This window comes from Dermacentor andersoni, chromosome 8 (assembly GCF_023375885.2).
Source record: "Dermacentor andersoni chromosome 8, qqDerAnde1_hic_scaffold, whole genome shotgun sequence".
In the NCBI taxonomy this organism is placed as follows: domain Eukaryota; kingdom Metazoa; phylum Arthropoda; class Arachnida; order Ixodida; family Ixodidae; genus Dermacentor; species Dermacentor andersoni.
This window is the reverse complement of record NC_092821.1, coordinates 100,801,523-100,826,150: the sequence shown is the minus strand read 5'-3', so window position 1 is coordinate 100,826,150 and position 24,628 is coordinate 100,801,523. Positions and strand designations below refer to the sequence as shown.

Sequence of the window (24,628 nt, the reverse complement as noted above, 5' to 3'; positions counted from 1 at the left end):
TTTCCTTACTACTAGTGTGAATGACACACCAAGATGCGGCCAGATCTTGGGGGATCATACATTCTCAGCCCAGCAATTCGCGCATAATGTCATGCCGATTAAAACAAATGTAGTCATTTGACTTCGTCAGACCGAGGCAGGCAGATGAACCGACACCTTTTACTGGGCCTTGCGGCGGACAGGCTGTAGCACTTCTGTATCTGCCACTCTTCATGTTTCTGCAGGCAATCGTGTTCGCCCTCCCCTGGCCACTTCAAAGCGAATTTCCAAGTGTCGTGGGCGCTGACTTTCACCCGTTCAACGTTTCCCTGCTAAACATCTGTGGACGCTGGCGCGCGCCGCTGCGACCAGCACCGTACCAAGTGGAAGGCGTTCCATCACATCCCCAGCCCCTTTTGGCGCAGCCGTTCAAAACACCGCCTTGTGTTTTGCTGCTGCGTTTTGAGCCCCTGTCTTCCGGATCAACATCAGCATCGTGGATGCGCTATAAGAAGCCGAGCAACATTTCTCAACTTTCACAGCGCCAAGCGGCGGTCAAGCTACGGGACTGTAATGTCTACTGCTTTTGGCGTTCCTGTAGGCAATCTTGTTCGCCCTCCACTGGACAAGTCACAGCAGTTTTCCACGTATCGTGGGCACTAACTTGCCTGCGCTCAACTTGCCTCGGGCTCGACGTTTGTGTACGCTTGTGCGCCCCTGCGACCTGCAGCATCCCAAGTGGAAGGCGTTTCATCAGCATACCCCGCTCCTTTTGACGCAGTCGTTCATAACACCGTTCCGAGTTTGACTGCTGAGTTTCAAGCCACCACCTTCCGGATTGCCATTAGCACCATTCACGCACCCTATGAAGCGGGACGCACCTTTCTGAACCTTCACTAGGCCTAGTGGCGGGTAAGCTATGTGACTGTCATATCCGGGACTCTTCGTGTCTCTGCAAGTAATCGTTGTTGCCCTCTACTGGCCACGTCACAGAAGTTTTCAACGTGTCCACACAAGATGTGTACACAAGACAAATCTCCAATAGATCTAATATACACATTCAAGAGCATACGACTAGCGAACACATTCATGGTAAATGCACGTTATTTAAACACAAATCACTGTTTTTAAAAAGCGACACCTTCGTTAGAATACTCACCCTAATTTCACGTACGTGTAGCAGTCCATCGTGCGTTCAGCTCCAGTGAGAGAACTAGCAAGGAGCGTCGACTTCACGCATATGCATTCAAAGTTATACCATGACTCCAGGGAAATCTGTACTAGTTGAAAAGTGTCCTCACCTTGAATAAACTGCATGAAAAAGAAGCTCGAGTTCAATTTGAAGGAAATGTTCTTTGGTATAACTGCAGGTATCTGGCTGCAATTTTAAGCGCTTAAAATGTTGTTGAGGGAATGTAAATATTATATTCCTTTGATAGTTTACAGGTTGCGTGGAAGTCTCTTTTAATGCCAAATGCGAGGGCACTTCTTATGAGTTGTGAATATGAATACATTGACGTGCAATTGAACGCCGCTAAGCGTACCTTCGAGTTAACTCCTTGCGAGCAAGCCGACGCCTCGAGACACTTTGCGAACGCCTCCTAATACCACAAGGCCGGTACACATCGATCCGTGACGCCATGCTGCCTTGCTCAACTGCTAAACTGTAATAGTGACGCTCTCGAGTAAGCCGCGGTGATTTTGACGTCACCATTTTCGTCATGCCAGGCTTGGCAATGGAAATTTTGGTTCAAGTAGCGTGATGTGGCAAAGCACAGTACATAGCCCTGAAATATACGAGGCGCTGGTTTAGCCCAATGGTAAGACATTAGGCTTTTGAGCGTCTGGTAGTGCGTTCGAAACTCACTACCGTCATCGTTTTCCTTGCGAATTTATTCTGTCTTTGCGCAATTATTTCTTTATAGCGATTACAGAGGCGAAGTTAGACGCGGGCCAGAGCTTGTGCGGTCAAGGAACACGCGGATGACACAGGCTTCTGAGAGCGATGGTGCCGTGGCCTAGAGGAGATGCTGTCCACCCACACGCAACACCTGTTCATGCGCTGGCAACCATGTCCATTGCGTTCTCGAATGTTGCAGGCGTCGAAGACAGACCGAATGGCATTACCTTCAATGTGAAAGGCCGTGTGGCATAATAAAGGTCTTTTTTATTGCGATAGCAATTATATTGACACTCCAGGCGCATTTCGACCACCGCCGTGAGGTTCCGTGTGAGTGAAAGCGTGTGAGCGCGAGCCGGCGAACAAGGTTTAATCTCACGTGCCCGAGCGAGGAACTTCTGTACCAACAGAAACCGTGAGCCTGGGGTTAGGCGGGATATTGCATTTACGTAAATTGAAAGCATGGTGGCTAGAAGTCGTTGTCGACTTTCATCATAAGTCAATACTGCACTGCGTGTACTCAGAAAGTGCACTGTGAAAATTAAGTTCCGTGAGCACTGTGGTAGAATGAATAATGTGGCACGGTAAGTACAGATGCTCATTGGCATTGCTAGCTTCCCTCCAACTGCCCAGGTTTGAGCACCATTCTATGCAGCTTTAACTTTCTTCAACTTGCCGGCGAAGGGGCCACTGATAACGCATTAGTCATCTACTGTCTATATTAGGCCAGTGACGGCGTGGTCATTGAGGAGCACGTTCATGTCGTTGGTTTCTTATAGTGTATTCCAGTTGGTTGGCGGTATCAGATAACTTCTCCTTGGAATTGCCCAGCATTTGTCAAAACTTTGTCGTCGGGTCTATAGGCGGCGTGTTTGCCTTGAGGGTTCGCCGGGAAGACGTAGGCCATGGGGACGACCTATATGCACTGACGTTACTTATTTTCAAATAACTCAGACAGCATATTCAGCAGAAGAGCCTTTGCTTTAGCGATAACAATGTTCAGGCTCTTATGCGTTCTGAAGTTCCAGGCATCGCGACAAAGAAGGTAGACCATGCGATGAAGCAAACAAGATTCCTCACTTCAAGAATACAAAGTAAGCACAAAATATAGCAAAACTTGGAGCTGAAAGCGTTGAAGGAGGCGCTAGAAAGTGTTCTTCCAGGTTATTCAGAAGTTCGTCAAAAGGGCTCGCAATACTACAGAAAAATTTCGCGTAAACGCATTTGAAACGTTCTTTACGCATGCTAAATATTTGTAGAGAGGTAGTTGTGGGAAAACAAGTAGCTTACCTATGGAAGAGCAGGGGCTCCGGCTTCCTCTGCGACTAAGTCTGAGACCACTATTGAAAACGTTTATTGGGAGGAAGCTGCTACCTTTGACAAACCTAATAAGGTTCAAGAGGAGTTCAAGGATTTTCTCCTACCTCAGCACTTAATATCTTCTCAGGCGTTACCAAAAGTAAAGTCATAAACCAAAGCGATTAAAAATGTCGGGAAGGGCGAGCCATCGCGTGGTACGACAAACATGTTTTTGTGGAAGTCCCGGCAGATCAATTCTCGACGAGTCTTACCAGGGCTTTGGACGTCACCATGAAGAATTGCCGACAACATTTTCTGCATCACGGGGTCTCGCACGTCTGAACCACGTCTTTCGGTAGTCAGCATTCATTGTACGTCACCAGATGGCGAGTCAAACGGAAGAAAGATTACTTTCGCGCCGACTTGCTAAATTCGTTATAAAGGCGCTGAGGGAAAATAGCCCAGGTGCGAATTGGAATGTTACAGCATGGAGCAGGTTATGCAGTGTGCTCTTTATTGACTCTGGCGAGGTTCAAAGACAGCCGGCCCGCGACACATTCCGTGGAGATTCAAGGGAATCGGTAATATTGTTACGAGGAGTAAAAGGAATTATACGCACTATTTACACAGTGACAGCGAGTGGCACCACAACTGCAGGGACAATGAAAGAAAATGGGTTTATTTTCCATTAGTCAAACTGACTCCAGATGCGGAAGTTCACGCTATGTAACACTAAATACTAAATACTAAACGTCTGTGTTCATATCAGCATATGTCAGCCTGTCTTGTTCATCTTGTAAATTTCAGAAAGAAGGGCCTTTTGTGGACCTGTGAGTAGCCAGTGTCAACGATACTTTCACTTCTGTATAAGTGCTGATGGATGGATCGGGCTGTCTCGTAGCAAACGTCTAATGTCATTGTCCATGTTAAGACATAACATGGAACAGGAGCTCTTCAAAAATTCCGACATGGTGCGCTGGGACCAAAGGAGGATAAGGGACCTATGAGAAAAGTGGGTAGGCATGTGACTGCTATTGCACTGGAATTTCTGGTCTATGGATGACTAGCTGAATAGAGCGCGGGCAACTTAACGTACATGGCCGACACGTGCAATAGTCTCTCGAGCAGAGTCAGTAGGGGGACAAGCGGAAGAAGGCAACAACGTGTCGATTGGAAACAAAGGTTTCAGCTGAATAAGAGAAAAAAAGACGAAAAACCAGCTGTCTCATATCTGGACGTGTTATACGCAAATGTAGCAAAAGGCAATCCAGTGTCTCAATCCTAGGAGTCGGCGGACACAAACATTGCCAGCATATCGGTAATTGTTGGCTTCGGCCGCTCCGTCAAGCCATTCGTTCGTGAATCGTAGACAGTGGTCAGTTTGTATTGCTTCGAGCAAGATCGCAGAAAGACCTCGATCACCTTCGAAATAAACCGTCTTGCCCGGTCAGCTTGGAGTTGCCGAGATGCCCCATGCTGGAGAATGAGGTTATGGAGTAATGAGTCTTCATGTCGTCGCGCCGATGGTGGTTCCACATAAGCCTACCAAAGATATTACGTGGAGATGTAAAAATGGTTTTATATGCAATATTTGAACAGCGACAGCGAGTGTCACCACAACACAAAGAGCATGCTGTGGCATAGCTCATTCTTCTCGTCTGCTATGCGACAACGTCTTCTTCGTCCGCAGGACAGGTGGCTCATAACAATATCAAAGAAGCTGGGGGTGTATATGGGATGATAATATTAAAGTTTTACGAATGTCGAAAAACATTCGATGGCAGGTAGCATAATTATTTTCTTTCAGGTGTATTACCCGAAGAAGGGGACATTACTATCACGAGATCTCGATTAACTTATTCAAGTAATAACGAAAATTCACAAGTCATCTTCTTAGCTCAATACTTTAGGGCACATATTGTAATTTACGTATTGTAGCCGGTGGGTTGGCAATGAGTCTTCACTAGAAATGAATTTCCTTGAGGTCATCAGCTTCGAGATATCATTTGCGAAGCCCTGCGATGAAATACATGGGCATCCCAGTTCTTTTTATTCTTCAATGAACAAAAGACCGTTTTGTTAGGAAAGTAAGTAGAACAACAGACCATTTCTACCGCGCGTTTGATGGTGCATATCTCCAAGTTTGTGTCATTCCGGCAGTTCATTCCAAGTGAATAAGCCTTGCAAACTCACAAGATGCAATTTGCAAATTGCTGTATTTGCCATAAAGTAATTATTTCTACACCTGATTAGTGAATATACGTTAATTAGTCTAAAATGTTTTTCTATTCTATTGCAAATAATGCCCACCTGTCCGAATAATAGAGCACAAGGACTAGAACTTTCTGACTTGCCACAGGCAATTTTTTTTAATTTCTGCATAACATAAGCATGACAACCTTATATTAGTTCAAAGAGCGTGGTAAACCATCGTTTAAGATTGGCATTTTCTGTAAGATCCGCATGTTTTAGCAGTGTAGCAGTCTTAAGACAATAATACGGTGTATTTGCAATTAATTATTAAGCTGACTACTTCAGAAAAAGATTGATAATAAAATACAATGTTTTTATTACTTGAATTGCTTAACATGCATTTCGCGAGAAGGTATACTGTTATTCACTCCTCGTCAGGGCAGACAACCATTTGGGGAGATGTTTATGGACGAAAGCCAAAGTATGTTTGTCTAGTGCTCATGTGGCTTGGGCGCACGGGGATGCAGTTTGCTTTCTAGGTGATCAATATAGATGGGTGTGCTAACAAACATGGGCCTTTTGCCTAAACTCTTGGAGCGGGGAACAAACATGTTTTAAATTTTTCTAGCAGCTCGCGCTCTTATTAGGTTCATTCCAAAGTTAGTTTCGTATAATGGCTGAAAAACGTCACATTAATTTTGATAAGTTTCCTTTGTGGGTGTTACCTGCACTATACATAGTTTTTGTTACAATCCGTGCACTGAAGAAATAGGAAGGAAATACTTTTTCGCGCTTGCTTTCTGAGTGCCCGTAAAACGCTGCAGTGGTATTTCGCAAGCTTGTAGCTCACAGAGGAAACTCACTATTGTCCTGTAAATCGTCAGAAAAATTTGTACCGGAGACACGGCAGATTCCTTCACTAGAAGCTAACTTTGCAGGAGCACAGCTTGTATATCAAATGCAGGAAGGCATCGGATAATATCAATTCCAATTACATCAGGTGAAGTTTCCCCTTGTATGCTGAAAAGACGTATTATGGCCATTTTAGGCTCCCTTGGTATGCGGCTATGTTTCTTTCTTAATTTTAAAAAGCTCAAGCTTTATTAATTCAATGCATATTTAATACTTCGCTGGTGTTGTATTTTAATAAGAACACCGCATTGGTATTTACGTTATTTGAAGGACCCTGACATGTGGGCTATTCATTTCTTAACTAGGCAGTCACGAATAGGACTGCGAGTACTATTATATTGAAGGTATAGTTGAAAAGCACGGAGAGCTGGTAATTACTTTGAGTCGACACACTACGTTTGTTGCGCCTTGTGCTTCGCGCGGTGTGTTTCGAAAAGGTGTCAAACGAAGCATATGCACTAGGTTTACCGGCTGTTTCAATGTACCTGTCTGCTTAAACCTTTCCTAGAGGTTCTGTGGCAACGGACGTGGTTTTCTGGTTGGCCTAAAACATAACAGGCCTAGCTGGTAATTCTGCAAGCCCACTTTGCAAGCTGATTGCACTCAAATCTGAGAAAGACCTACTACTGTGAATGTAAGATTGTTTGCAGTGAAGCTACCACGAGCAATACTGCCACCTTCGTCTTGCAGACTGTTTGTGATGGATCATCAGACGGACGTAGTGTTTCCGGTCTCTGTGACCGTTATTGCGCATAATGTTGAGAGTCTAGAATCAGCACGGCACGGAGCTCAAGGATGCGCTAATACAACCCCACAAGAGGGGCAGCCCAAGCAGGAGGAATCAACAGACCCGAACAACCAGAAAAAGCCGACCAAAGACGCCGCGGCCAATCAAGATACCATGGCTGCTATGTCTTCACCTGCGATAGGAAGTCGCCATTCATTGTTTATATTAGGCGCGGGACCTTGTTTGCGACCATAATGGTTCCGCCGCTAAAGTGGAATAAGTCTAAAATCTCAGACTCAAACCCTGGAAATAGCATATAAATACATTTTCCTTGCTTTTCCTCATCATATTGCCCGCCTTCCTCGTCGTTTCCTGGATCCTGCAATGAAGTGCACCTTACGCGGTCGTGATCGTATTACAAGACAGTACTGTACAAAACAGTATATGCTTAGATTATATTGACACTCATCGATGGCCTCGGTGCCTTTTTCGTTTTGAAATAACTAGATTATATTTCTACCTCCACTTACCTGTAAAGTTTTTTGTGATATTTCGTCCTTAATATTTTGGCTTTCTTGGTGATGTATAGCAGGCTTCGGCTCCACTGGAGTTTGCGGCTTTGTTTGCGATACTTCTGGCACCTGAGCTGACAAGTGCTCTCCTGTTCAATAAAAATAACACAAATGGGGTGCGATATGCAAGATGAATCTTTGCTGAGGAAATTTCGGCCAAGCGTAAAAATGATGCAATTGGTATACCAACGCTTAGGGGCATTGTTGCGATACTCGCCAAAAATGCAGCCACTAATATCAAATTAGAAATATTTCTTTCGGTGCAACCGAGAGTATAAACAAAATGCAATAACTGTGATAAATGCATAAAAGTTGCCCGGGGATGAGAGTAGCCAAAAGGGACGGGAAATTTCATTTGCGAAATATATACAGAGAGAGAGATGGCTTCAGGCTAGACGGCAGAACAAGACGAGTGCTACTCTCTGATTGCCGTTTACAACGCCTTTCTGGCGCATTCTTCCAATCTCGGCATGATGCTTGCTTCAGTGCGCGGTAACAGCGCGTAACATAGAATCCCCGACGGCGAGAGCGCAGTTTCGGCGCTTAAGGAGTAGTAGGATCGTGTCCGGCAACAGAACGTTTAAGCCGGGAGACGTGCACGATATCAGTGGCGGAGGTGGCAGATGATCGACTGTACAACTGAGTGATCTGTGATGGAATTTGAATTTTGAGATGCATTTTACTTTTTACTTTTTACTTTTCAGTTGTGCGCCTAAGCGTGAGGCAGAAGGCCTGCTTTATTCGGGATTAGTTTTCTCATACGGAAGACGGCGCCAACACCGGGCGCCGAACCCGGAATTTCTGCAACACGGGGCCCATAACGCTGTCGCATTAAAATTCATTTCGCAGATGAAGGAAAATGGCAGTAAAGTTTGTAGCTTTTATAAGTAGAACGGTAGTAGAAAAGACAATCTCAGTGAGATGGCTGTCGTCCGCCATTTTATTCCAACTTTTTCGTGCTCACTTCTCCCCTAGCCCACTTCATCTTCTTTCATGCATCCAGCGCAGAGCGCCTCACTCCTCTGGACTTCTTTTGATTACACCTCCTGGCTAACACTAAATATGTTACGAATAGAGGCGAATTCCGATTGACATGAAGCTCTGGTGCACCAGACGTTCTACAATATTCCACGCTTGGATGCAAGCTTAACCACATGAAATCGTCCATCAAATATAGGATATGAAGGTACAGCTCCTTTCCTTACAAGGACATAGCCTCCAGGTTTTATGTCCGGTATCTCGCTGCTATGCTTTTTATCAAAGTTTATCTGCATGCGGCACTTGTAGTGACAGTTTGCCTCAAGACGTCCAAGCCCAGGCCGTCCAGCAGATCTCGGCGGCCCTGGAAAGGCAACGACGTAGCGAAACCGGGGGGAGGCTGCCACCCCAAACGGAGCGCGGGCAGGCGCGGTTGACCAAAAGGAGTAGTGCGACCACGGCCAGAGTAAAGGCGCCAAACGCCGGGAAGACGGCATGGCCGCGTCACGGTGACGCCTCCCTTACAGGGGGAGGACGATCATTGTGCAGGCATTCCTAATAAAGTTGCTGCGCTCCCTCGCTCACTCACTTCAGCGAGTTCGACGTTCTCTAGGAGGCCTAGATCGTGATGTGCAGGAAGTATTGGCGCTGTACCCAAAGTTGCCAAATAAAGGCTGCAGCCTGAACCAGTGGTGTATGATCCGTTATGATGTTTCTCAGAGGCCTTGAGACAGCCCTTCCAGCCACCGGCGAAGTCTGGATACATCTTCAGATACTGTCTGACGTCTCGTATGGCCCGCTCAACTTGGCCATTTGCTGCCGGGTGGTATGAAGAAGAATACTTGATTATTATTCTGTGCTCCTGTGCCAACTTTGATAATTTGGTACTCCGGAAAGCCTGCCCGTTGCCGCAGCCGAGCGTCTTTGTGTGTTTAAAATATTCACCTTTGAGGATATCTATTACGCTGTTTGTGTCTTCTTTGCCAGCTTTAGTCACAACTGTCCTTCTGAACTGACCGATGGAGAGGAATAAAGTTTGTGTTTGTTTGACTCCTTCCCCGTTCCTTTTGAGCTCCGCGAAGTCCAAATTAATTACTTCGAACGGCACGTTTGAATACTCAGGGTTTGTCATAACGTCTGTTCATTGCTTGAACTTAACTTTGTTCACCTGCCAGAGGTGGCATTTGCGGATGTAATGGCTGATGTCGCTTTTCGTGCCCGGCCACGTGGATCTAATGAGCAATTTCTTACGCGTGCGCCAGAAGCCATCATGTCCAGCTGATCCAGGAGTGTCGTGCTGCAGAGGAAGAATTTTCGGAACCATAGTTGGCGGCACGTGATACATTCCATTGATAAACTGCAGCTCTTCTGTACCTTCCCACAGCTTAATATGATTGACTGCTTTTGAATTCTTGATTGATATATGTACAATTAATCTCGATAGTGCGTTAGCGTTAGTGAGGAGTGGGCCAGGACGGCGCTAAATTACGAAATAAAATTGTGGGAGATATTTCACCCATCTAGCAATGCGTCGTCTTGTTTTGGTCATGCTTAGAAGTTGAGTCAGTGCTTGATGGTCAGTGAAAAGTGTGAGTTTGACACTGTCCAGGTAAGTACGGAAGTATTGCACACCTTTTAAGACGGCCGAAGCTTCGTTTTCTGTCGTAGAGCAATTGCTTTCAGCGGGTTTGAAGGTATAGCTATAACACCCCAGAACGTAGTTGTATCCTTGGCTTCAATTAGAGCCACCACGCCTCAATAGGCTAGGCCAGGAAAAAGAACCCCTGGTCTTTTATTGCGCTTTGTTTTTTAGCTGCGGCTGCAGCGAGGGAAAGGGAAAAGGGACGAGGGCTTGTTATCGGGCCGCTTGCGTCATCGCCACACCCGATACATCTTTTCCTCTCCGAAGAAATAAGATCTTACAATGCGCTAACAAACTTGTCGAAAATTGGCATCGTGTGTCAGCCATGTAGGCTCTAAAAAATTATGGGATTTTACGTGCCAAAATCACTTTCTGATCATGAGGCCCGCCGTAGTGGATGACTCCGGAAATTTCGACCACCTGGGGTTCTTTAACTTGCACCTAAATCTAAGCACACGGGTGTCTTCGCATTTTGGCCCCATCGAAATGCGGCAGCCGTGGCCGGGGCCATATAGGCTCTGTGCGTAGTCCAGTTGAACTGTGTGGAACTCGTGCAATGTCTCTTTTTTTTTTTCCAGCAGCCGTACCTGATGTTACCAGCTGAGTGCTTCTTGCATGTCCAGCACATGGCTGATCATGACCGCCGGTGATTCTAGGACTTGACGGTTTGTTGGCCTCAGGGCTGATTTCCACATCGTCGTCGCCGCTGTCGTCGACTACCTTGTAGTGTTTTCGTGTTCGCAGCAGGTGTTGCCTATTTCGCCTTAGAAGGCGGTCGTTGTCTGTTTTCACTATGCGTGACCGAGGATTCACCTTATGGAGAAACATCGTTTTGCGCGACCACTGGCGGCTGTCTTGAACCCGTACCGTGTCCCCTTGGTACAGTGGAGGCAATGGCTTGCCATAGGACGTCTGGCGGTGTTTTGCCATGGGGCGCTCCGTTTGGTTGCTGCATTCAGGCAGAGTGGTGCGGAGTAGACAACCCTGCAACAATTCTCCAGGTGATCGGCTATCCTCTAATGGAAACGCACGATAGGATAAAAGGTCCATCCAGAAATGGTCACGAGACTCCGTAGTTTTTTTAATGCGCTTCACTATTTGTACTCCTTTCTCAGCCAAGCCATTCGCCCGCGGAAATTCAGGGCTCGACGTAAAATAGACGAAGTGATACCGGCGTGCAAAGTCCGCAAATTCTTGGGTAGCGAACTGAGGCAATTTGTCGTTACACACTTGGGCAGGAATTCCGTACAGTGCGAAAATAGGCGAAACCTTCGTAATGCCCATGCCTGACCAGAATATCAGACCACGAGCTCTGGCCTTTGTTTCATTCAGTCCAAGATGCTCTGCGTGCACCCTTGCAGCATCCCGGCTCGCAATGTTATTGGCACAACAACTTTGCATCCTTTAGGCAGTATTCTATCAACTGCCCATAGTTCTGCTACAAACGGTTGTAACTCGCCTTCAACCTTAGCTCATTGTGCCACCTGCTGCAAGACTTCGCTCAAGTATGGATCCACTAGGGTCTCCTTTTGAAGGCTCCGCTTTGTTGGTGTGCTTACTAAGCTCGAGATGACTTGCGCGGCATCAACATCGACGTCTTCAGTTCATTCATATCGGCAGGAAGGGCAGGGTCACGGGACAGCATGGCTTCTAAAAGCAGATCCTTGCCAGGAGCAAACTGCAGATCATAATCTTATTGGAGAAGACGGACAAAGGAACGCTGTCATCTTGGCGGCATATCTCCGATGTTCTTTTTCGCGATTGCCAGCAAAGGCCTGTGATCCGTTTCAATGATAATCCTGCGGTCACAGACCAGCTGGTGAAACTTTTCGCATGCGAATATGATGCCGAGCGCTTCTTTGTAGATTTGAGAGTACCGCGTTTCGCTCTCGGTTAGCGCTCACGAAGCGTACGTTACTGGGTGCCAGTCACTGCCCTGCTTCTTCAACAATGCTGCGCCTATCCCTTGCCCCCATGCGTCAACAGACATTTTAGTTTCCTTTTTTGTCTAGAAGAAGGCGAGCAAGGAAAATGTTAATGCTTCGCAATTTTTTTTTTTTCCATTCACGCTCATGAGCTAAAGTCCAGTCGAAAACGACGTTTTCCTTTACCAAGCTGCGTAACAGGGAAGTTTTATCGGCGAGTCGAGGCAGGTAGTTGCGCAAATAGCCAACAGCACGGAGCATACTGCGTACTTCGTTTTTGTCATTCGGAAGCGGCGTAGCTCGAATAGTTAAACTAGATCAGCGCTCGACCGTATGCCATGTTCGCTGATGACGTCACCATAAAACGTTGTTTCTCTTACACCGACGGCGCACTCTTCATGGTTGAACGTGAGTCCAACTTCTGCCCTTTTTATAGCGGCGCGTGGGCGCTCAACATGCTGTTGTTTGCTGTTACCCCAGATTAGGACATCGTTAACATACACAGCTACTCATGGCAGGCCTTCAAAAATCTCTGTGAGCGTCTTCTGAGAGACCTCACTGGCGGAGGAAATCCCGAAAATCAGACGAAGGAATCGGTAGCGCCCGAACGGAGTCGCAAAGGTACACATCCGCATTGTGGCTTCATCTAGTGGAATTTAAAGGAAGCCGGCATTGGATAAGCTATCAATTCAGTTTGACGATTGAGAGCCCGGTAGTCTGTGGGGAGATGGAATGTCCCGCCTTCTTTTGGTGCAATAATTATGGCAGACGCAAATGGAGATATAGAAGGCCGGATGATACCTCCGTCCTACATTTCTTGCATTTCTATTTCAGCCACACCTTTTTATCTCTGGACATATAGGCGTCTCTGTGAAGCACAGTTTTATCTGCAAGCCCGAAAGGAACGAAATATGATTTCATCGTTGCAGGACAGCTCCCCATACATGTGAGCTCTGGGTGCATTGTCTTGATGTCTTGCTGGTGAAAAATCACTCTTGATAAACTAGGTTCTTCAGCAGGATTTTCAGCAGTCTTCGATCATTACTTTGTCGTGCCAATAGAGGTTTATCTGAAGTTTGTTCATGTCTGGCCTGACAAAAGAAAATCGTAGGTGACGCTGGGAATTGCAAATACGTTACTGGTAATAGAATGTCCTTATAATTCAATAGCCAGGTTTACCTATGCGCTATGCATGGTCACTGACCCATCGTTCAATGCGCAATGTTCTACCAGCATGCAGACAACCGGCACCCATTGGATCTTGTTGATAAATGATGCCAAAGCCCCAGTCAACGAGATCCTTCACTTCAATGCGATCTAGCTTAAGGGGGGCATACAGTAAGCTTGAACACACCAAATACACTGTCTAACTGAAGCGCTATTTCTGGGGCTTGTGATACACGCTAGTCAGATGACGTGGAACTAGTTAATTATGAACTAGAACTAGTTAAGAACTAGAACTACGGTAATTGGTTCTTCACCATCCTTACAGTCATAATTGACGCTTCCCATGGGTTTGTATATGAAGTTATCTTCACGTTCAGATGAAGCAAACGACTCAAGATGTTCACCCAGCTTACGAGAATCAAGTTGCTCTTTTCTAGCACCTGTCTGTGTTCTCAATGTAATTCTTGGCACTGAGGTCTGTAGAAAGTGCAGAAGGTCATGAAAGATTCTTACACATATGAGCTGGACATGACTACGGATCTCGAGACACAACCCTTGCTTTATCAAGGCTACAACAGGACGAGACGACAGCTTCGGTTCTGCAGAATATAATCGGCGACGCTTCTGAAGGCAGAAAGCCAAGCAGAAAGCCACATGTATACCTGAACCGTGGTGCAGCATCCGATCAGTCTACTGGATTGCCTTCGAAAGCCGCTAAAAAGTTTCTTTTCGACAGTTCTCAACATGTTGGTCCATGATAGGTAAGTTGCACATTATAACATTTTCTGGTTATAGCGCCCAGATAGCGGCGCATATTCAAAATATTTGTGTCGCCGGAGTGCCAAATATTCTTGCCACAGGCGTACACGAAAAACCACAGCCACTAATGCGCACTTTGCGAGTTTCCTTCAAAAACATCCGGTTTAACAATACGTCTTTCTCATTTCTTTCGAGTATGCGCTTGGACCAAATATCTCAGTCTTTCATTCTATTGCATAATGTACTTTGCAGTTGTCCTACAACAGTCAAGTCTAAGCTTACCTTCCCGGCAGACGTTTCCTGTTTCAGGGTGCTACGTCGTATGGGTTCCATAACGAGTTCGCTCAGTGTTTAGAGCGGTAGCTTCACCGTTACCGATCCTGTCTGCACCAGTGCTTGGCGGCTGATTGCAGGTTGTTGCAGCACCACGTTGATAAGCGCGGTAGAACTAACTTCGAGAGGAAGGTCCGTCGCTGGCTCACCGTGCACTTGGTATAGGGTGAAAACGGCAGACTTCGATGACGCCTCGTTGACGAGAAACGTCATAGCATGTCCGGTCTTCGAAAACTATCGGCTGCGCCAAAATATAGCGTTCCTAACCTCAAACGGCAGTAGAAAAGACATATTTATACAAAGATATGGGGCTTTCGCACCTCAGGACGGTGCGCGCAAAGGTCGGCGCCGCGAAAGACGAAGTGCGTAAGCTGCACGCTCTTGATCGGGCCCGCCATTAAAGAGAAGCGGCTATTTTGCAAGACTATTTTTTTCAGTCTCCAGTCTACGTTACATTTTTCTGGTGGAGTTGCTGGGTAACTCAGATTGCTGAGGCGATGTGGATTCCAATGTCGCAATGTCAGTAACATCAGTGATTTCGCGAAGGCGGCTGTCGTTCCTCGCGGTACATGCCGATACTCGTTGCTAAAGTTTGTTAGCAAAACGACTGAACATTTGTTTCGCACCTGAAGAAGCCTTCCGGCTATACAAATGTGGTGCTCATGAAGCAAGGCGCATGTTTGCCTCAGCAAGTCCTTCGGTGTCGTCCTCCATGTCGTATCGGACAGGCGTAAGCATGCTACTCTTGGGTGGCAACGTGACATGATCGTCAGCAACGCGAAGCGCGATGTCACGGTCGTTTTCATTACTGTTCGCTATGGTTTGCGTAGTAGCGAAGCTGTCTCTAGTCTCTTGCAGGTCGATGATCGCACCATTCGCCTGAAGGAAATACATGCCGAGTATATAAGGTACTTTGAACTTTCATGAAGAATGACGAAGTCACGGATGTACGTGAAGCCCCGAATGTTGACTCGTGCAGTGCGCTGGCCCATCGGAGTTATGAGATGCCCTCCTGCAGTACGAATATGAGTTTGGGTCCATTGCGTTGAAACTTTGTTCAGTGTACAAGCGAGGTTCTGGCTCATAACAGACGTGTCCGCACCCGTGTCGATTAACGCCGTGACTTCGTGGTCATCTATGGCAACTGGTACGTCTCAGGATACTGACACGGAACTGCATTGCTTTCTCTGCGTCTCAATTACGTCATATCGCCTTCGTCGTAGTGGAAGATCTTCAGCATTCGCAACGTCAGCGACGTCACCTCCGCAGGTCGCTGGACTCAGTTTTACCGGGAAGCTGGGCTGGGTGAGTGACGCGTCGTGGCTCTCGGCTGGAAGACCTGTTTCGGGTGGGTGACGGTGACCGGAGTTCACGGAATCGTGGAGCAAATGAGGTCCTGGCACTTCATCGTCTTTCAAGGCGCCGACCTTTGCGCTTGCCGTCCTGCAGTGCGGTAGCCCCACATCTTTGTGTCAATATGTCTTTTCTACTGCCGTTCTAGTTAGGAACGCTACATTTTGGCGCAGCCGATAGTTTTCTCAGTGAGATGGGTGTCGTCCGCAAGTTTATTTTAACTCATTTTTGCTGACTTCTCCCCTAGCCCATTTCGTTTTCTTTCATGCATCCAGCGCAGACCGCTTCAAAATTTACCGTGAGAAATGTGGAGTAGGTTGATTGCTGTATCCCGCGCGACATTTCGTCAAGAAGCCACGGCCATGAACACACTATGGCACGTTATCTACTTGTGCTTCCCCCCTTTCGCGATGTCGCCACAATCGCCCGACCCGTTTTAATTACTCTCCATCTCTGAGCACAGTGATGGTAGTACAGTGTGCTGTGAAATATCAGCTACTCCCCGGCTCGCTCTAATGCCTGATGTTGCCCGATGCCCGATGATGTTGCTGGCGGAAATGTTCGCACGCTGAAATGCGTTGTAACATTATGTGCATCAAAGATTAAAGCCATCGGCTGAACTGACGGTGCATTTAGGGAAGCGTGGGGGGAGGGGGCAATGCGCGCATGCACACACTCACAGCGGCGCTGCTGGCTCATCCAGCGAAGACATAATCTTCGAGATTTGTTTCTACTCGATGAGAGCCATTTCTTAAGCGTGGGTTAGCGCGCCACTTATTGCCCGAACACTGCCAAGTCCGAGGCTTTTCAGTAGCCCAAATATAGCCATATAGCCAACTCGCCCATGTCGACGCTAAAATTTTTTTCTGCAAGCGAAATTGGCTATATATAACCAAACATGGCTACACTGACCGGGAGAGGTTATTTGCACTTGATCCCTTCCTGACTGCTCTCTGCGCATGCGCCGCGTTGCTATAGCGACGGAGGCGCGAGGTCTGCGGCGGTAGGGAGGACAGCGGTGAGACCGTCAGTTTCCCGCACCGTCAGCTTGACCTAACCTGACACCCCGTCGATGCACACTAAAGACGAATAAGTGCAAAGAAAAACTTTCCAGCACCGGGAATCGAACCCGGGCTTTATGGGTAAGAGCCAGATATACTAACCGCTAAACCATGCCGGATATTGTTTTTCTTTCATCGCATTTATTAGAGTAGCATTCAACCAGAGATTCACCTGTTCTGCATAGAGAATGGAGGGCGCAATGAAAGTCACACACAGAAAAGGCCGCGTTCATACTGTGAGTAGAAACGTTGGTTTCCCTTCAGAAGGGCGGTAAGAATAAGCACCTCACCAAATTAGGGTACCAGTCCGGTTGTATATGGAGTCCAACACTAACATGTTTTAGTTGAAGTGTCTTGCGTTCTGCAGGGTAGCGTACCCCACTGCTGCCGATCAGTTGTTGCGACGTCTGTCTCTCGAAGCCCGACCGGCGTTACATTTGGGTAGCATGGCGTCGTTGGCAGGCTGCAGGTGTCCGGTCGACCATGGTAGCGAGGCAAGGACGAGATGATGGTTAGTGCAAAACTTGCACCGTTAAACCAATGGTTGGTGAAAGATGAAGATAAGAGAATTAAGTGTAAAAGTACATTGCGGAGCCCTTTAAATAGGCGGGATCTTGCTCACGTCAACGTCCCGTGACAGGCCCTGAGTCTGTTGTGGATGGGTGGCTCGCACTTTCGGTGAGCCTGTATGGGCCCACCTCCGCAGGTGACACTCAACAGGTGACGTTGAGAGTCCTCGTCCTGGCTTTGCAGCTGCTCCCACTTTCGGTGAGCCTGTAGATCCGGAATGAGCGGCTTGATCCTTTTTTCTAGGTGACATTGGTTTGCGGAAAATGTTCTTCTTTAGAGCTTGACAGTTCGTGGAAAATGTGCCTCTTTGAGTTGCAGTTTCGGAAAAAGGTTCTCACGAACACAAACAAAGGGGCCTGTGAAAACTGCGGGGCGAAAGCGAGAACGGCGACCCTTCGAGACAATCACAGCAATTAGGCATCCATCCTTCGTTCCGCTTAGGCATACATACACACGAATAGGCCTATAAGCACTGCGGGGCACCTTCCAGACCGGTCATCCACTCGAGACAACCTTGGCAAATTAGGAATCCATCCTTTGTTCTGGTTGAGCAGGGTCCTTCACGAGTGTTTTTTTCCAAGGTGCTACATGCCAACCATAACAAGTGGCATTTGGATAAAATGTGCCCTTGTAGGTACCACCGTTTCGGCGTCTCGGTCCATTATTCGCGCTTTCCACAAACTGTGCTTTCGCATGAGAAAACAAAAGCATACCGAAAAGTGCGCAATTATCAGAGGTTGGCAGCAGGTATGACACAGTAGCAGCACTAATGTAAAAATCATTTTTTTAAAGTCCGTTGGAGGACATCCCAGTATAGGACGGCGTCGGTGCCGTCAATGTTCAATTGTCTCTGGTAAATCACAAGGGCAGCAGGTAACAGAAGAGACACATATACCCTTTTTTTGTAGCCATGTTTTTACCGGTATAGTTTCACTATTAAGTTTTGCAGCAAGGGGATAAATACATTTTGCCAACTCGCTTTAGTACATCGTGGCCTGGCCATTTATTGTCTGTGATAGCTAAAATGGAGACGGAAATAGCATGGGCGGTAAATCTTGTATAATGTTTTACTCGACACATAGTACAAGTATTCAGTGGAAAACCGAATTGCCAGGAAGCGAACCGCTAAGTAAACTTCTTGCATGAACCCCCCCCCCCCCCCCCCACCACAACCGAGAGAAAAAATTGGAAGAAAAAACTAAATCAGGTAACGCATTAACAAGTTCGACTTGCATGTATCACCGAATTATATAATGCAAAGTATCTCCAAAAAAAAGAAACGAGACTCTATTTACTACACATAAAGATGCACTAAGCCCAGCGCACCTTCAATAACAGGCCTCAAAATATTCTCTCGGCTGACGGGCTCAAAAATTGAAGACAATACGAAGATTGCAAAGATTCTGTGAAAGCGTTGGATGTATAGCCTAACACATTGAATAACTTGCAATACATAGTAAATTTTTGTTGCCATGGACTTATTGCAGGCCTCGGCTTTCCCAAAAGTAGAAAGTCGCTGTAGAACGAATGTCTGGGCGTAACATTGCAGGACCGAAACCCGTTCTTTCCTGCAGTGTGCGCTTAATTTATATGCGTCTAGCGGCGCACCAAGATACTTTGGCGGGACATCAGTCCACCTAACGCCTGCAAACTGTTCTGGGGTATAGCACCATGAGCCAAACCATAAGCCTAAACTTTTTGAGGAGTTCATTCGCGCTCCTGATACGCTACCAAATTCTTCTATTGTCTATACTACCTTGGCAACATTGGATTTATCCGTGCAGAAGAAAGCTACATCTTCTGCATAAGCTAAGATGTTTACTTAATTACCCTGTGTATTGAAGCCATGGATGTAACTCTACTGAATTACCCTTTAGCATAGCGGTTCCAGGTAAAAGGCGAATAGTAGTGGGGACAACGGGCATCCTTGTTTTACTGATGAGCAGAGAGAAACGGTTTCGAAAAGTTGCCCATTAATACCTAAACGAGTAGTACAACTGGTGTAGCAAAGCCTAACGCCTTGAAGCACAATAGAGCCAACATTGGTGTGTTCCAGAACAGAAAATAAATAGGAGCGACTGACATGATCAAAAGCTTTAGCAAGGTCTACCTGGAGTATTGCAAGCTGCTCAGTGGAGCCATAATAGTATTGAAGAAGTGTACGGTCGATATGTATGTTGATTTGGATGGATTGCCCCCCCACGTCTGATGGGAACCAAGTAGAAATGATATCGCAAATTGCAATCTATTAGATAAAACTTTTGCAAAAATTTTGTAATGCATGTTTTTGTACGGCAGCTGTCAACAGAACGCAGTTTCTCTTTATCTGAACTTTCGGGAATTAAGACAGTCTGGGTTTTGAAGAAAGATTGCGGAAGGGCGTCCACCTCTAAACTGATAATAAAAATGTCAAATAATATGGGACTGATAATTGATTTGAAAGCTTTGCGAAATTCACTTGGAAGTCCATCGGGGCCGGGTGTTTTCGACAAAGGCAGCTGATAAATATCTAGCTCAATTTCTTGGATCGTAAGGCTCCCACTGATCAATGCGCACTCATGATCCTGTATCGCTTTTACAAGAGATACAAAACTCTCTAAAACTTTTGCATCATGATCGTCTGGAAGGTCACTGCACAACACAGTGTAGTAAGTTTCGAACTGAGAAATTATGTCACTCGCATTTGCTAGAAGACTACCTTTGGAGTATATTTCCGGAATTACTTTGGAAATAGCGTGACGTCTTTCTTCAAGTAATGCTTGACGTGTTGGCTCAGACTGCAGAGCACGCCTATTTCGAGATCGAATTCACGCACCTCTGTAACACAGTGCGTTATACTTTTATATCTCACATTTAAGATTTACTATGTCCACAATGTAAGTGCTTGGTAATTCGCAATCCATCTCATAAAGGCTACATAGGCTCTTAAGAAGCATTTTTTTTATTCCTTCTATGGAATAATTTCACGAATCCAATTTATATAGCCACTGTACGAACCTCTTGTTTAAAGAGTTCTTAAGCAGCAAATAACAGCAAGTCACTAGAAAGAGAATTTGTAAGAGCCATACGCACGCGAATAATAAATTCCTGATCATTTCGGAGCTCAGAGTTAAGCTTCCAGAGGGCCCACTGTAGTCGGAAATTACAGATTTTCACCAACCTTTGCGATATGCATATAATGATGAGAGAACTAAATTGGGATACTAATACAGAACAGTCCTCGGGAGAGGAGTGATGAAGAAACATAAATCCGACAAAGGCGGGCGTAGGAGCGACCTTGAATTCGCGCATAACAGCGATCTCCCTCTGCCGACACTCCTATATCAATGAGCCCTGTGTCTTCTATTATGTTAGACAAAATTTCACCACTCCTGTCCCGCTAAATGCTAATGCCGCTTTGATCGTTCGGATCACATACACAATTGAAATCTCCCATTAAATCAATGCAACGATCACAGTCCAATAGACTAGACACAGTATCAAATAAAAAAATGCGTTTTGCAGCGTCAATAAATGCATAGATGTTAACTATTCGCCATGGCACACCCTGCAACACAAAATCACAACTATGCATCAACCATGAGTGTCGACATGGTAACCAAATGCTGAACAAGGTACGCTCTTTTCCAGAAACAGGAAGCAGCCCGCGGATAAACCGAGAGCGTGTCAAACGCAAACATTATGCTGAGACAGAAAAGGTGGCAAAGCCTTTTCCGTCTCAATTACTCTCACTTTTCATCTCCTGCACGGAGATGAAGTCTAGGCACTTCCTAGACAAAAGTAGGCGAAGCTGCGCCTGTTTCTGCAAAGACCGAAGGCTTCGCACGTTCAAAGTTGCGAAGAGAAGTTGCGGGGACAAGGCCATAGTGACTACCAACTATTTGGACTTAAGGATCTATGTGATAGGCCCTTGAGGGCAACGATGAGGCTCCCTCCGATTCCCCATCAAGCCTTCTGGACCGTGATCGTCGGCACTTTCCTGAGTGTTTCGATGTTTGATGGCGACTTTCTTTCCTTGTGGCACTGGTCATCTCGCTGTCCGTGCTTGATTCCGATCTGTTAGTTGCATGGTGCTTCGGAATTGAAGTATCCGCATTACTTTGTCGGTCCTTTGCCAGGATTGCGCATCTGTTGAGATGCTTGGGTGTAGCAGATGAGTCATCTGCAACTTCCTCATTCGCTTCCTGGCCAGCAACTGGCTGAGTGGTAGCGGGTGCTTCTTTGCATTGTTGTTTTGTATGGTCATCTTTCTCTTCGCGACTTTCCTTTTTCACGGGCAGTTCTGCGATACCATAGTCTTTAACATCTAGAGGGGCTTTACTGGCACATCTGGTCTGTGTGGAAGAGGGAACGTCTCCAGTCGCGTCGAGAGCCTCCGTAATTGATTGATTGATTGAAAAGTTTATTGTTCCACCGAGCTGGGGTGCCGCCTCTTAACCTACACGTAGGTAGGGGGAAGGACGAAGACGTCCCCGCGCGTTGAGGATGGTGAGTCTTCCCAGCCTCAACGGCCAGGCGGATTGCTCGACGCTGGTCGTCTTCAGCCTCGCTCTGGAGCAAGGCCTCCCACGCTTCTCTACTGTCAATGTTTTCCTTGGACCCTGGGGAGCCAGTACACTCCCATATTATATGGTCTAGCGCCCCTTTTTCCTTACAAATTTTGCAGAGGGCGTCGTTAAAGTCCCTCGTCTGTGTTAAGTAGATCCCATGTGGTGATGTATAATTGTTTCCCTGGAGGCATCGCCAAAGGCGAGCGTCCTCCAGAGAGAGAGACCGATGCGGAGGCGGAAAGATTCTTCTTTCGGCTTTGTAATGATCACCAATTTCCCTGTACGTGATGATGCTATCTTTTATCCCTGGAACTGGCTGCTCTAGAGTTGCCCGGTGGTGGTGGTAGAGCGGCTTCGTTGCCTGGGACTATCCATTACGTTATCTTGAAAGCTTTCATCCGGAGGTCTTGTTCTTTGTCGTAGCTTATCGGCGTATGTAACGACACATTCTTCAGCTGTGTGGCCAAAGCGCCGGCAGGCTTCACAAGGTGGCGTTCTGCAGTTTCGACTAATGTGCACCACCTTGTTACAACGCAGACAAAGTGGGGGCCGGCCCTGAATTAATACAAGGCTCTGCACTCCACAAACAGGTAGTAGATATAGAACGTCCCCCACTCTGACTTTATCGGCAAGAGTCAACACCACTTCACGATTTAGCGTATGGATTTGCTCCATCTCTGATACACTCCAGCTTTCTGCTGATATAGACTTCATTTTTCCGTAAGCCTGGAGCGCATCTCGAATGTTTGCGTCTTTCAAACGCTGAGGAAGCCATAAAAGATTCACTTTAACTTCCGTGGGCTCATGATCAATAACGACGCAGCGTCTACCTTTTACTGATAATTTTCGGAAAGTGACTAGCTTTGATTTTGTCCTTCCTGATTGGCACATCTGGTTGACAAATGGAACGTATTTACGTCAGGTCAATAACGTTCTGAAGGGTGTCTCTGAAGTCTTGGGCTCTGTGCGGCCGACCACTTAAATCAGCATGCAGGAAAACGGAGTCCACAACCAGCGTTCCAGTAGGAAGGCAAGGTAGCACAACACGGTAGTCATTGCTGCTGGCTGAAGCCTGAGCAGCACATAGACCAGGGGCGGATAAGTAATTTGAAGCGGAGAACATGAAAGATCGAATGTTCGGAGCGCTTCTTCTTTCTCCTCGCTAAACCATGCCGGAGGCTAGACCTGCCGTTTTGTAGACTCGTCAAGAAGGATAATGGCGCCTTAGATTACAACGCGGTGTCTGCGCAGTGAGCAGAGGTGTGAGAGCGGTAGCAGTGACCTTATTTTTCCAACGCACACGCTCCCACTCAGCTCGCGCCTTTGGGGACTCGTTGTTGGCGATGCTTCAGGGCCCCCGCCATATACACGGAGCCTTGATTAGAAGGAACGATGGTACCATCAGACAACCTAGATTGAGTTCTGGTGAAGGTGATGGAGCGTCGCACAAGATTCTCTGGTGGTTGTGGCTGAGATTGACCGTGCGGATGCGTGTTTCACGGCGTGGTGACACGAAATGCGCGACAAAGGCGACGCGTATGTTCAAAGTGGCGCGTGGTTGTCGTCTCTAGAAGGGTTGTCAAAGTTGAGGTCATTGCTTGACAGTGAGTGGATGAAGTGACATGACAGTCATTGACATGACAATTGGGGCATGATGAATCGGGCACAGTGAATTGGTCACTACTGCTGGGTCGCTCACGCCAGTGTACAGCACGTGAGTCTCCGCAATTCCAAATACAAGTGTGATAGGGCCCAAGCCTTGAATGGCATTTGCCTATACTTACGCAAGTTCTGGGCGCTGAAGAAAGTCGAAGAAGAAGCACATCTTGAAAGTCGGCTGTAATGGTGACGGGCTGAGTGTGAGGCGTGTCACCCTGGTGAAACCTCTTCGACATAGGCAGCTCGGGAAACTCTAGGTGTACGGAGTGGCTAAGGATGGGACCCGGGGGCACTCTTGGCGGACCTGGGTTTTTTGAATTGGTGACGGCGTTAACATTTGTGAAATGTAAACGCCGTCACCTGCCGTCAACTCAAGAGCAAGCAATGCAAGATTCAATGTCTCCGAAAAAGGTACTGCAAGCCGAGGAGGCACACCGAGCAGTGCAGCCACAAGAGACGATAACTCAAAATCAAGCGGTAGAAGAAACAACACAATACTTAGCAAGTACAACATTACACCCAAATAAATAAATGAATAACAAAGCAATCAGGTGATTTTGCTTTCATGAGAAACGTTGCTCTCATTACTGGCGCGCAAAAAGAGACCGAGGAACTCGCAAGCGAGAAAAAGAACGGCAAAACACAGACAGAAACCTCAAGCTAAAAAAAAAGCACTGGGAATACGGCGAAAAAGCTGTCCTAAAGCATGCTCGCCGCTCGAACCAAGCAAAAGCAAAAATGAGGTGAAAGGATTGGGAAACAAAAGATTTACAATATAGATTGCTTGCGAAGTTTGCTTCGATGGTGTAACGCTTAGTGCAACTAACACATTTTCGCTTTTCGACCATCTTCACGGACTTGAAGGGGCAGTGATTTTGCACAGATTCCAACTCGTTGGATCTGCAGCATTTCTTACATTCACGTTATTCGGTCCAAATACGTAGATTGCATCTGTTGTACCGCATTAAAATAATGCAACAAAGCCAACGTGTTGGAATCTATATACAGCGAAGCTTTGTGTGAATGTATAAAAATTCAAAACAGGAGTA

The 24,628-nt window shown here is 46.7% G+C and overlaps 1 long non-coding RNA gene and 1 other non-coding gene across 2 annotated transcripts in view; both read right to left on the bottom strand.

The window, feature by feature from the left end:
* Nucleotides 1-1,143: 1,143 nt before the first annotated feature.
* LOC129384186 (uncharacterized) overlaps nt 1,144-24,628 on the bottom strand; it is a 40,631-nt gene continuing 17,146 nt past the window's right edge. Inside the window, exons 3-4 of the long non-coding RNA XR_011889919.1 lie at nt 7,541-7,671; nt 1,144-1,290 (exon numbers count right to left, since the gene is read on the bottom strand). This is a non-coding gene — a long non-coding RNA (uncharacterized lncRNA). The remainder of the gene's footprint in view (nt 1,291-7,540; nt 7,672-24,628) is intronic.
* On the bottom strand, nt 16,848-16,919 carry TRNAK-CUU (transfer RNA lysine (anticodon CUU)). The gene has a single exon. It is a non-coding gene; the product is annotated as a tRNA-Lys (tRNA).